The sequence below is a fragment of the Callorhinus ursinus genome, unplaced genomic scaffold (genome assembly GCF_003265705.2).
Source record: "Callorhinus ursinus isolate GAN/ISIS: 27379988/994484 unplaced genomic scaffold, GSC_fseal_2.0 scaffold90, whole genome shotgun sequence".
Lineage (NCBI taxonomy): Eukaryota > Metazoa > Chordata > Mammalia > Carnivora > Otariidae > Callorhinus > Callorhinus ursinus.
In genome coordinates, this window is record NW_027397152.1 from 2,054,036 (window position 1) to 2,064,678 (window position 10,643).

Consider the following 10,643-nt stretch of genomic DNA (forward strand, 5'->3'; position numbering starts at 1 on the left):
TCAGGTCATGATCCTGGAGTCCCGGAATCGAGTCCTGCATCGGGCTTCCTGCTCGGCAGGGAGTCTGCTTCTCCCTCTGACCCTCCCCTCTCTCGTGTGCTCTCTCTCTCTCTCTCTCTCATTCTCTCTGTCTCAAATAAATAAATAAAATCTTTAAAAATAAAATAGGGGCGCCTGGGTGGCTCAGTTGGTTAAAAGACTGCCTTCGGCTCAGGTCATGATCCTGGAGTCCAGGATCGAGTCCCACATCCGGCTCCCTGCTCAGCGAGGGGGGGGGTCTGCTTCTCCCTCTGACCCTCTTCCCTCTCGTGCTCTCTCTCTCTCATTCTCTCTCTCTCAAATAAATAAATAAAATCTTTAAAAAAAATAAAAATAAAATAAAATAAAAATTTTAATTGCCATCTGCTCATGAACCACAGTCATGCACTGTTGGGTCTACTCAGTATTCTCTTTCTTCTTCTTCATTTTTTTTTTAGATTTAGTTATTTATTTGAGAGAGAGACAGACAGCCTGAGTGGGAGGGCCAGAAGGAGAGGGAGAAAGAAACTCAGGCAGGGTCCGTGCTGAGTGCAGAGCTGGACTCCAGGCTCTCTCTCAGGACCCTGAGATCCTGACCTGAGCGGAAACCAAGAGTCCAAGGCTTAACTGACTGCACCACCCAGGTGCTCAGTATTTTCAAGCTTTTGTTTTTTACATTGAATTGTCAATATTTTAAAACCAGATATTTCATAGCTTCTCTTGAAAAACAAAAACATAAAAACGGAAGCTCTAGCAACATCGTCCTGCATCCCCACGAAATCACAGGGTCTCAGACACTCCCACCTAACGATTCTGAAGCACATTTTTGCACTTGGTGCTGAGGACACAGAAGACAGTCTATGGCTTCAAAGAGTTGGGTCTAGTTGGAGACAGCTAGCCATGGGGAACTAAGCACTTGGATTCAACAGAAGTAAATGTTATCTGGAAAAGATGAGGGAAGTGAAAATATAAAGTGCTCTTAAAATGCAAGAATTATTTCCTTATTTGAAGTTCAGCATGCATATTTTGTTTTCTCAATAAATCCTTACATTCTTTCCAAAGACTATTTAGGCTACTTTGTATCATCTGTATTTTTTTCATACTTTGTATTTGTGCTTTGTTTTTGTTTTTGTTTGTATTTGTAGGGTTAAAATAAGTATTTGAATTGGAATGTTAGAGAACAGATAAATGAGTCCCAGGTGCCCAGGCCTGCTCTCCCAACTTTTCCACCCAAGCTCAGAGGCCTGTGGGCAAGTAGGTAAGCAGGCTGGGGACACCAGGGACCCCTGTGATTTTTCTGGGGATGCAAGACAATGTTGCTAGAGCATCTATATTTTGTTTTTGTTTTTCAGAAGTTATGCCCTGGTTTGGATATATGGAAAAGTCACTAAAAAAATTTCTTAGGACAGTAAGTACACTCCACAAAACATGACTATCGATCAGACTTGTCTACAAGCCTCGAGTTTGTGCCTCTCCTTAAAACATCTTTAGCGAAGGTCCTGTGTTCCTAGAGAGCTTGGGGAGATAATGGGTTAATGCTGCCCCCCCCAGGAGGGCTAGTTTATCTAGGGACTGTTGCTGATACAGCCCCCACCCAGAGGCATATTTATAGTCCTCAGTTTGGAGGGGAAGCCCCTTTGCTCAGACCTCAGAGCACAATGCAGGTGACGAAACGCCCAGCCCACAGGACCAGAAGAAGATATTTTAGGCCCGGGACCTTTCAGTGCCCAGGGAATGATATGCCATCAGCATTCATTTGTCTAGGAGGAGGCAAACTGCAGAACAGGAAGGTGCCACAGAGCGCAGCTGAGCCGGAGGGAGCCTGGGAGAAGGGGAAAGGTCTGCCTTTGACATTTGCAACTGCCATGAACTGAAGGTCAGAAATAGTCCTTTCCGTTCAGAAGTGGCGGTGGACTGAAGAGCACGCAAGATTACTACAGCTGTCATCTCCCGTGACATGGTGGTCTGCATATACCGTACAAAGGAAAGAATTTCCTAGGCCTCAGCAACTTGTGAAGTACCAGGTTAAATCTGTGGACACTGCCTCAAGGATAAAAAGAAGTGTTTTTCAAATGTTATGTGATAATTAGATTTCACCCAAAAGTATCTCTAGGGATAGGACAGATGAAAGAAAAAGAGGGGGACAGGCTGAGCATTCGTCTGACTTTGAACTTAACACAGCCGTTCAGTGATAATATAGCCAACATGTGTGTATACAGGACACTGTGCACAGGGCTCATCTCAACAGATTTGGAAACAAAGACACAAAGAGAAATGCAGTACTTTGCCCCAAATCTCACAGGTAGAAGCTATTATCTGTATATGTATGTACGTACAGATTTTTGAGAAATTTAGCTGAGTTTGCTTAATCATTTTCTTTTCTTTCTGGTAGTGGGTTAAGGGAGTTTTGTGTTGAATTAAGTAACATTTTGAACTAATGTTTCCTGTGAGACATTGTCCCTATTTCAGATAATGCTGATGTGTACAGGTGGGGCCCAGGAACCCGTATGAAACCGTCTGTCTTTTGGTTTGTGGTCATAGCAACCATTTTCAGAAAGCCTGGTGTTGGCTTTTCTGCCTCTCGGAATCATGGTTTGCTCAACTCCTTTGCTCCAGAAGGAGCCACTCTTTTCTCAATCGTTACACACCAGGCTGGTCTCCAGCTGTTGATTCCCAATGTCCTGTCACGTTGGTTCTCGCTGCTTTCTTTCACTGATGCCATTCTTTTGACCATTAGGCTTTGCCTTGGCCCGGTTAGCTCACTTCCCACAAGTTATTAAAACAGCCTATTGTGACCTGTTCTCTGCCAGGAACCTGGAGGGTGGGGACCACTGGCCATGTTTACCTTTGTATCCACCACCTCACCTTGCCCATACTGGGCATTTAATAAACGTTTTTGGGATGCGGGGCGCCTGGGTGGCTCAGTCATTAAGCGCCTGCCTTTGGCTCTGGTCGTGATCCCAGGGTCCTGGGGTTGAGTCCCACGTCAGGCTCCCTGCTCAGCGGGGAGTCTGCTTCTCCCACTTTCTCCTTTCCCTCTCGTGCTCTCTCTCTCTCTCTCAAATAAATCTTAAGAAAAAGAAAAAACAAGGTAATGAGATTACAGAATGTTTGCAAACAAAATAAAAATTTAGAGGCACCTGGGTGACTCAGTCCTTAAGCGTCTGCCTTCAGCTCGTGTCATGATCCAAGGGTCCTGGGATCAAGACCCACATCGGGCTCCCTGCTCCGTGGGAAACCTGCTTCTCCTTCTCCCACTCCCCCTGCTTGTGTTCCCTCTCTCTCTGTGTCTCTCTCTGTCAAATAAATAAATAAAATCTTAAAAAAAAAAAAAGCTTATGCGATGAGCCCATGAATGAGAAGTAGGGAGCACTGTCTCAGCTCTGGCCACATTCCAGCACTTTCTGGTGGTTGCCGTGTCCTAGCGTGGCTCTGCTGGCTCTAGGGTAGTAAAATGATGCAGAAACAGAATGTGACCTGTCTGGTAAATGAGGACCAAGACACAATGGGATGCTCTCGTTTCCTGGTCACTGCTCTGGACACATTAAATGTGGTCAAAAACTCCCGAAATCAGAATTCTTCTCGATTTGATCTCCATATTTCAATCTAATAGTGCCCTCAGGCAGGACCTGGGGTCCTTGGTGACAGACTTTACCTCAGTACCTCCCTGAGCATGTGTCTGTGTGTCCACCAGCATTCCACAGATAGGATGCACTCGGTAAACAACGGAATCAAGTGAATTGATTGGACACAACTTTGGCAGCCATTAGGTTTACAATATCGTCAGTACTTTGACAACTGTGTAATGTGGTTTGGGATCATGTGCATATCTTCTTCCATATGTGTTTGCGAGACATGGCCATAACGCTAGGGCTTCTGGATTAGGCCTCCGAGATGTTTGCGATATTCACTGTCTCCTAAATTGGAAGATCTCTCAGGCCATACCCTCTGTTATAGTCTCCACACAACTGATTTAACAGGTTTAATAAAATGGTACCTCTCCCCAGGGATGGGAAAAATTGGCCAGGGCCTGTCCCTGTGACACAAGCTTCCACTCAGCCTTGTCTTTAGGATCTTAGGGAACATTCAAAAGTACCCACATGCCCTTGCAGCTACCAGGCCCCGGGGAGCCATGGTGGTCCGAGCTGTTGCTGTTACCACGAGGTGGGGACGCTCAGCCCTGGGTCCTGCAGAGACAAAGTGCGGGAGAACCAGCACCGATCCAGACTCCGGTCCCCGTTTTGCCATTTGGGGGCCCGTGTGGCCTCAGGCATGCTCAGCTTCAGCTTTGTCATCTCTAAAAATGGACTAACAACAGTACCCAGCTTATCTACTTCCTAGGTTATCGTGAAAACCAAAATAAAGATGGTAGCATGCGTGTGAAAGCACAGAGCCCCTTAGGAAAGTCGGTCAGTGTTATGGTTAATGATGCTGTTCAAATTGCTCTTCAGCTGATGTGCCACATAGATCAAGACTCTGCAATGTGTGAAGACTTAGAAGCTGCCCCGTCGGGATGCCCGGACTTCTCTGTGCAGGGGCTCCCGGGGCCCAGCAGGACTCAGCAAGGACTTGCCAGACACAGAGTGGACATAATCGTGTGATTTCACAGCAGCTTGAGACCGGGGCCCAGCCTCTGCGCCAGGGACTGGGGAAAACAGTGATGTTGCTGTCTGGGCAGAAGCTGTCTTCCTTCCTGAGACATCTGGCAGCAGAGCCACGACCAGGACTGACTCTGTGACGTCTTCCCGGCTTGGCAGGCTCCTTGCTATCTTGGCGCTCCTGGACAAGAGCGTGAGGTGCAGTGGGCTGTGTGGGCTCAGCGGCAGCTGAGGGCAAAGATGCTCTGGGCAGACGGGCCAGGGCACAGAAAGAAGGGCAGGCACGCCTAGTGGTGGTGGGGACAAGGCTTCAGGACTCCCAGCGTTCTGAGAAAACAGAGCAATCTATTGTTTCGTTCTTGAGTCTGGAAGTGCACTCAGTGTCCTGGCCACACAGAGTACTGTGACCAATTCCAAGATCAACTACAGATGTGAATTAAGAGCAGGAAATAGTGCATGTTGTCCCAAGTAACGAAGGTGACAGAAACCCATCTTCCCAGCCCAAAGAGGCTCCTACGAGAGAATAAAGGTCCATGCGATAATTGGACCCAGTTACCAACCCCTCACCTAATTCCAGAAGTAAATTAAGAATTTTCCAGGCAGGGCAGAGGTAGACAGAGAATGCAGGTTCTGGAAGTAATGGGGGTCCTATTCATGGTTTGAGGAAGTTACAGAGCAGAGCAGGGAAGGTCTGGTGGAGCATCAGGTTCTATGGGCCAGAATCCAAATAAGTTATTTCTCCTACCTGCACCTCAAGAAATGGCTTCTTTCTCTAATGGGTTGTCACTGGACACAGAGGACTCTAACTGCCTTATGGAAGGGGCCACAGTAATTCTTCCCACATGAATTTGCTCTCGTGCCTAGAAGTTTCCCTGCCTTTCTAGAGAAAGCCAGTTTGGTGTCAAATTAATCTTGACAGACTGTGCTGAAGGCCCAAGAAAGGCAGACATAAAAGGGTAAGAATAAGGGTACAAACTCAAAACTGTGGCCAGAGAGGCAGGCAGGGCTGCCAAAGGAGAGGCAAGAATTTCATACATACCAAGGCCTTGAAGTCAGAAATAGAAAAGTCGGGGCATGATGTGAAGGCAAGGCGAGTTGAGGCAGGAGGTAGTGTGGGCTTGCCCTCTGACCACAGGCCTCGGCTCATTTGGGGACCCCAAGGGCCCTGAGTGGACAAACAAGGGCCACGTCTGCGCCTGGTGCTGGAGAGGGTCTCCCCTGTTTGCTCACAGCCTTCCCTGCTCTTGGCAGCTTCAGGATCTATTCTGGCTCTGAGCTTGGCATTCAGAGCCTTGCCCTGTGGCCACAGCCTGCTTCTCCAGCTTTGCCGCCCCCCCAGACAGGCTGAGCCCCTTAGCCAGGGCCTGTGTGTCTCCTTGCCTGGAGTGCCCTCTGCCCTCCCTCCCCTCTGCGCTTGGAGCATCCACCCCCCCAAGCCCCAGCTCAGTCTCTCTGAGCCAACTCCTTGTCTCCCAGGACCATCTCCGTCCATCTCTCTCCTGGCCCAAACCCCTGGCCGTGGCGGTTCTCTCCAGGCCGGGGAGCCTCTCACCTAGGTCCCCTGACAGTTGCTTTGGCGATTATTAAATTACAGGGGCTGCGGCCCCAGCCTGGGGGATCTTGTTCCTGAACTCCACAGGGGTTGTGTGCACGCCCAAGCGTGTCACCCCCGTCTAAACCACACATTGGGAGGTTTGCCTGTGAACCAGGTACGAATGTGGGTGCAGGAACCCAGGTATGGAGGAACCACATTTCAGTTTATTTCTCAATAATTTCTTGTTCAAGCTTCCCTTAACCCTAGGGTGATGGAAACTTAACTGTCAATTTAGGGGATCCCACCCTGGGCTTCGGGCACTCAACAGCACTGGCCCCTCTTCTAGATGACAGTGCTGGTGATGACAGGGTGTTTATTCACCACAGGAGAAGCTGACAAATCTCCTGGAGCAAAGGCTAGTTCCTCCTCCTTGCTCTGACCTTGCTACCGTCAGGGTCATGCTCCCAGAGGAGGGGCTCTGCGGATGCACGGGCAGGACAGACCGGGTCAGCTGATGGCAGGGTGACTGAGAACCCAGTGGAAGGAAGGGTCATGGTGGGGTCCCCTCTGTTCACTCAAAACTGAAGCCTTCTCCCCACACCTGCTTCCTCTCCCGACTTCTCACCTCCTGTTGCCGGGACTGTCCTTCAAAATCCTAGACTCATCTTAGTCCTTTCTCTCCTTGCTCTAGAACAGTGTGGAACCTTCGAGCTGTTTTGCCCAGTCCTTCGTTTTACATGTGAAGAGCTGTGGCAAACCCAGAGTTAGATCTCAGGTCATGTCACAGACGAAATCCAGTGCTCTGCGCCCGAAGACTGACCTCCTGTCCTTCGCACAGTTATGTGTTCTCGCCCTTCCAGTGGCCACCACCTCATCAAGTTCCCCTCACCTGCTACACGGATGATCAACACAGAAGCGTGACACTGTGCTCATAGACAGCGTCCACAGAATGCCTTCTTGCCTCCCCTTTCCTCGCCCCCGATGCTTCTTCCAGTTCAGCTCAAACTGCACCTCTGCCAGGAAGCCAGTGCTGATCCGGTCTGACCTCTCTCCCGCTCGCAGCGTTGGGCTCTCTCTGCTAGTCCCTGCAGCTCCCGGCCCCGCCGGACGGCAAGGAGGCTGTGTCTTTATGCTGTTCGCTTTCCAGTAACTGGCTTATCCGGTGCTCAGGGCAGGGGCTTTGCCTTAGACTTCTTGGTTTCCCCTGCAGGGCCCAGCATTCAGGATACGTGATAAATACGTGAGGATACGTGATAAACTCTCAGTCACCTCTTGTGTGTGGCGTATGCTGAGGGGAAACTTTAGCAAAATGCTTCGGAATGGCCACAGAGACATTAGTCCGAAAGAACCGGGGACACACACCGAGAAGGAAGTGTTTGCTGTGTGAGGTGAGCGAGCTCCAAGAGTGGTGGAAGCTTTCTGGGTGGAAAGAAGGGGTGCATCAGTCTGGCAGGCGTTGCAGAAGAGGAGGGACGACTGAACACGTTGAGGACGGAAAGGCAGAGCCAGGAGGGTGGAGGCTTGCTGCGGGGGGGGCATAGGTCAGCTCCTGTGGCCCGGGGCCTGGGTTACCCACCCACAGATGCACAGGTGCACCCGGATTCGGATGTGCCACTGCCCCCAGGGGATTTCCAGGGCTCTCAGGTGACCACTGCCCTTCCTGGGGCTGAGCAGCCTCTGCTCAGCGGCCTCCTGTTGGCTGCGGACTTCAGCCAGGCTCCGCGGCCTTCCCGCTCTGACCTCTGCTGGCTGCTCCCTCCCTGTCCCCACAGGCTCAGTGCCCCTGTGCCGCTAACCTCGGCAGCAGGCCTTCTACCTTGGGCAGTTTGCAGCTTGCTTTCCTGTGCCGGGTACCTAGCACCTCCAGGACTACAGTGTTTGAGACCGAGTTGCCTTATTTAGGGCCAGCATCCTGAGGCTCTTCCTTGGAAGCCTTGGGAATGAGCCCAGGGGCGGGTGTCAGGAGGAAAACCCTGTGTCCGAGCTCCTCCTCAGCCCTCCTCAGTGTCTGCACCTCACCCTGGCCTCCCAAAGGCACTTGCACCGGCTGTCTTGCTTTCCTCCACCCGCGGGAAGGGTCTGCTACCAGGCAGAGGCAGGTGATGGAGGGGCGGTGATGCCCAGCCCTGCCTCTGTCCTCTCCCTGCACCTCCTGTCCCACCTCAGAGGCCGGCAGGGAGAGGCTAAGAGGCACACCGCATGCCCAAACTCTTGAACACGTCCTGGGCCTCATGGTCTCCACAGGGTTTTCAGATGCATCATCTCATCTAATCTTCCCCCAAAAGCTTATAAAGTGGGGGCGTGCTGGTGGAATTCCTTCCATGTATCAGATGGGAAGAATGAGGCAGGAGATGCCAAGCACTCCGCCAAGCAGAACTGGAGCCCAGCCTCGGGTCTCCCGCCCCGCCGGCCCAGCACCTGCCTGGCTCCTGCCCGGCACACGGGGCAGGGAGGAGGCTTGGAGGATTTCTGGCTAGGAGCACCCCTGCAGGAGGGGCCGATGGACACTGTCATCCAAAGTGATGAGCAGCCTTTGGGAGCTGGGAGGTCCGGAGAAGTACAGGCTGTCCCCTTATTTCACACAGAAGAAAGGGCCCAGGAGGTTGTGTGCTGCCCTGGGCCATAAGGTCCCAGAGTGCAGAGCAGGTGGGGCAGCCCAGGGGCTCTTACTCCAGGCTGGTAGGCGCCCCACATTGCATGCTCCGAGCTCAGTGTGTGGAACTGTCAAGGACCCGTGCTTTTGTTCCCTGGTTCCTGGGCTGCAGATTGGATCCTGGTGCGAGGTTGTGGGGCCCTTCTGCAGATCCTTTTGCTTTCATTCGCGAGCAGCCCCCGGTGCAGTGTGCCCAGACTGCCTGAGTTCACATCACAGCTTGGCTGACTGGCTATGTGCCCAGGGGGCATCCCCATGCCACTGCCTCGGGGTTCGGCGGGATTTTTTTTAAGATTTTATTTATTCGTCTGAGAGAGCGAGAGAGAGCACAAGCAGGAGGAGCAGCAGAGGGAGAAGCAGACTCCCTGCCAAGCAAGGAGCCCAATGCAGGGCTTGATCCCAGGACCCTGGGATCACAACCTAAGCTGAAGGCAGACGCTTAACTGACTGAGCCACCCAGGCGCCCCTCTGCGGGATTTTTGAGGTGATACACATAAAGTCTTTCACTGAATCGTGCCCCGCTACAGTGACTCCCCACAAATATTGGTTGACATTATTATGTACTTATTCTAGAGTTAGAAGAAGGGGCCATAAAATTCTGTTTGGCTCTGCAAGTGGAAGTGGCTGTGCTGGTTCCCGGTGTGGTCCAAAGGCCTCAGGAGGAAGGTATGGAACGGTCTGAATTGTTCCACGGCAGAAGAGGAGCTCTGGGGTTTAACAGACCTGCACAGGGCCACCCTGGTACCCTCCCCAAGTGTGGACCAGGACGCCCCGGCCTGCTCTGCGTCCTGCCAGTGACCTGTCATCAGCGTCTGACTCCACTCCCTGACTCGTGGCCCCGGATTACTGGGGATCAGAATACCCAGGGGAGGCTGGTCCCTACCCCCTGGCTGATGGTTGAGAACAGCTGGGTCCTGAAGGCCCGGCCAGACCTATTTGTGGGGAGGCAAAGCATATCCAAGCTGAGATGTTGGAGAGAATTCGAGAAAACAGCCCCATCTCAGCTTCCATCACCCAGGCAGAGCCAGGGAACTTTTACTCAAAGCAAATTGACCAACCAAGGCGTAGGGAACGGAAGTGTGTTCGGATCTGAGCCAAGAGCTCCTGGGGGGGCCCAGCAGGGTGCCTAGGAGGCCTGGGGCCTCTCTCTCTGAGGGTGTGGGGATCCGAGGAGCCTGGGGCAAGGGCGGAGGAGGACAGGGACTCTGGTGACCTGAGCAAAGGGCATCTCCAGGGGACCTGTTCCTTTCACTCTCCCAGGACATGCAGTTGGTGCTCACCGGGCGGCTGAGCCCTCTGCGGGCTCAGGGCGAGGCCCTCCTGCCTACGGTCGGTCGGTCGGTGTGAGCGTGTGTGAGGCGTGGGTGCACAGGCCAGGGCTGGGGGAGTCAAGTTAGGATCAGCCCATATGTGTCTCTGCCCCTCCCGGGCCACACCAAGACTTTGGCACCTTCTTCCCCACCCCCATCTGTTCCTCTCCAGCTTCGGTCCTTTACACTGAAGTGGACTTTTAAAAATAGGTAAAGCACGTGGTACACAGTGAAGTTCCCTGCCCTGCCCTGCCCTCTTCCCCCCTCGCGCAGGTCCTTACTGAGGGGGCACATGCATATGCAGGCATATAGGTCAATATTCTCCTCTTCTGGACTTTTTTGGTGGCAGACTCCTCTGAGAGTCTGGAAAAACTCTGGGTTCCTCCCTAAAATAGGGTACACACACACACAAGTGTATAATTTCAGGGGTTTACTCCATGGCCACTTTTTTCCTGCTCAGCAAGGGATTCTGGTTGTGACTTGTAGCAGCTGGGTCTGACCCATATTTCCCCTCCTTAACACTGTCTCCT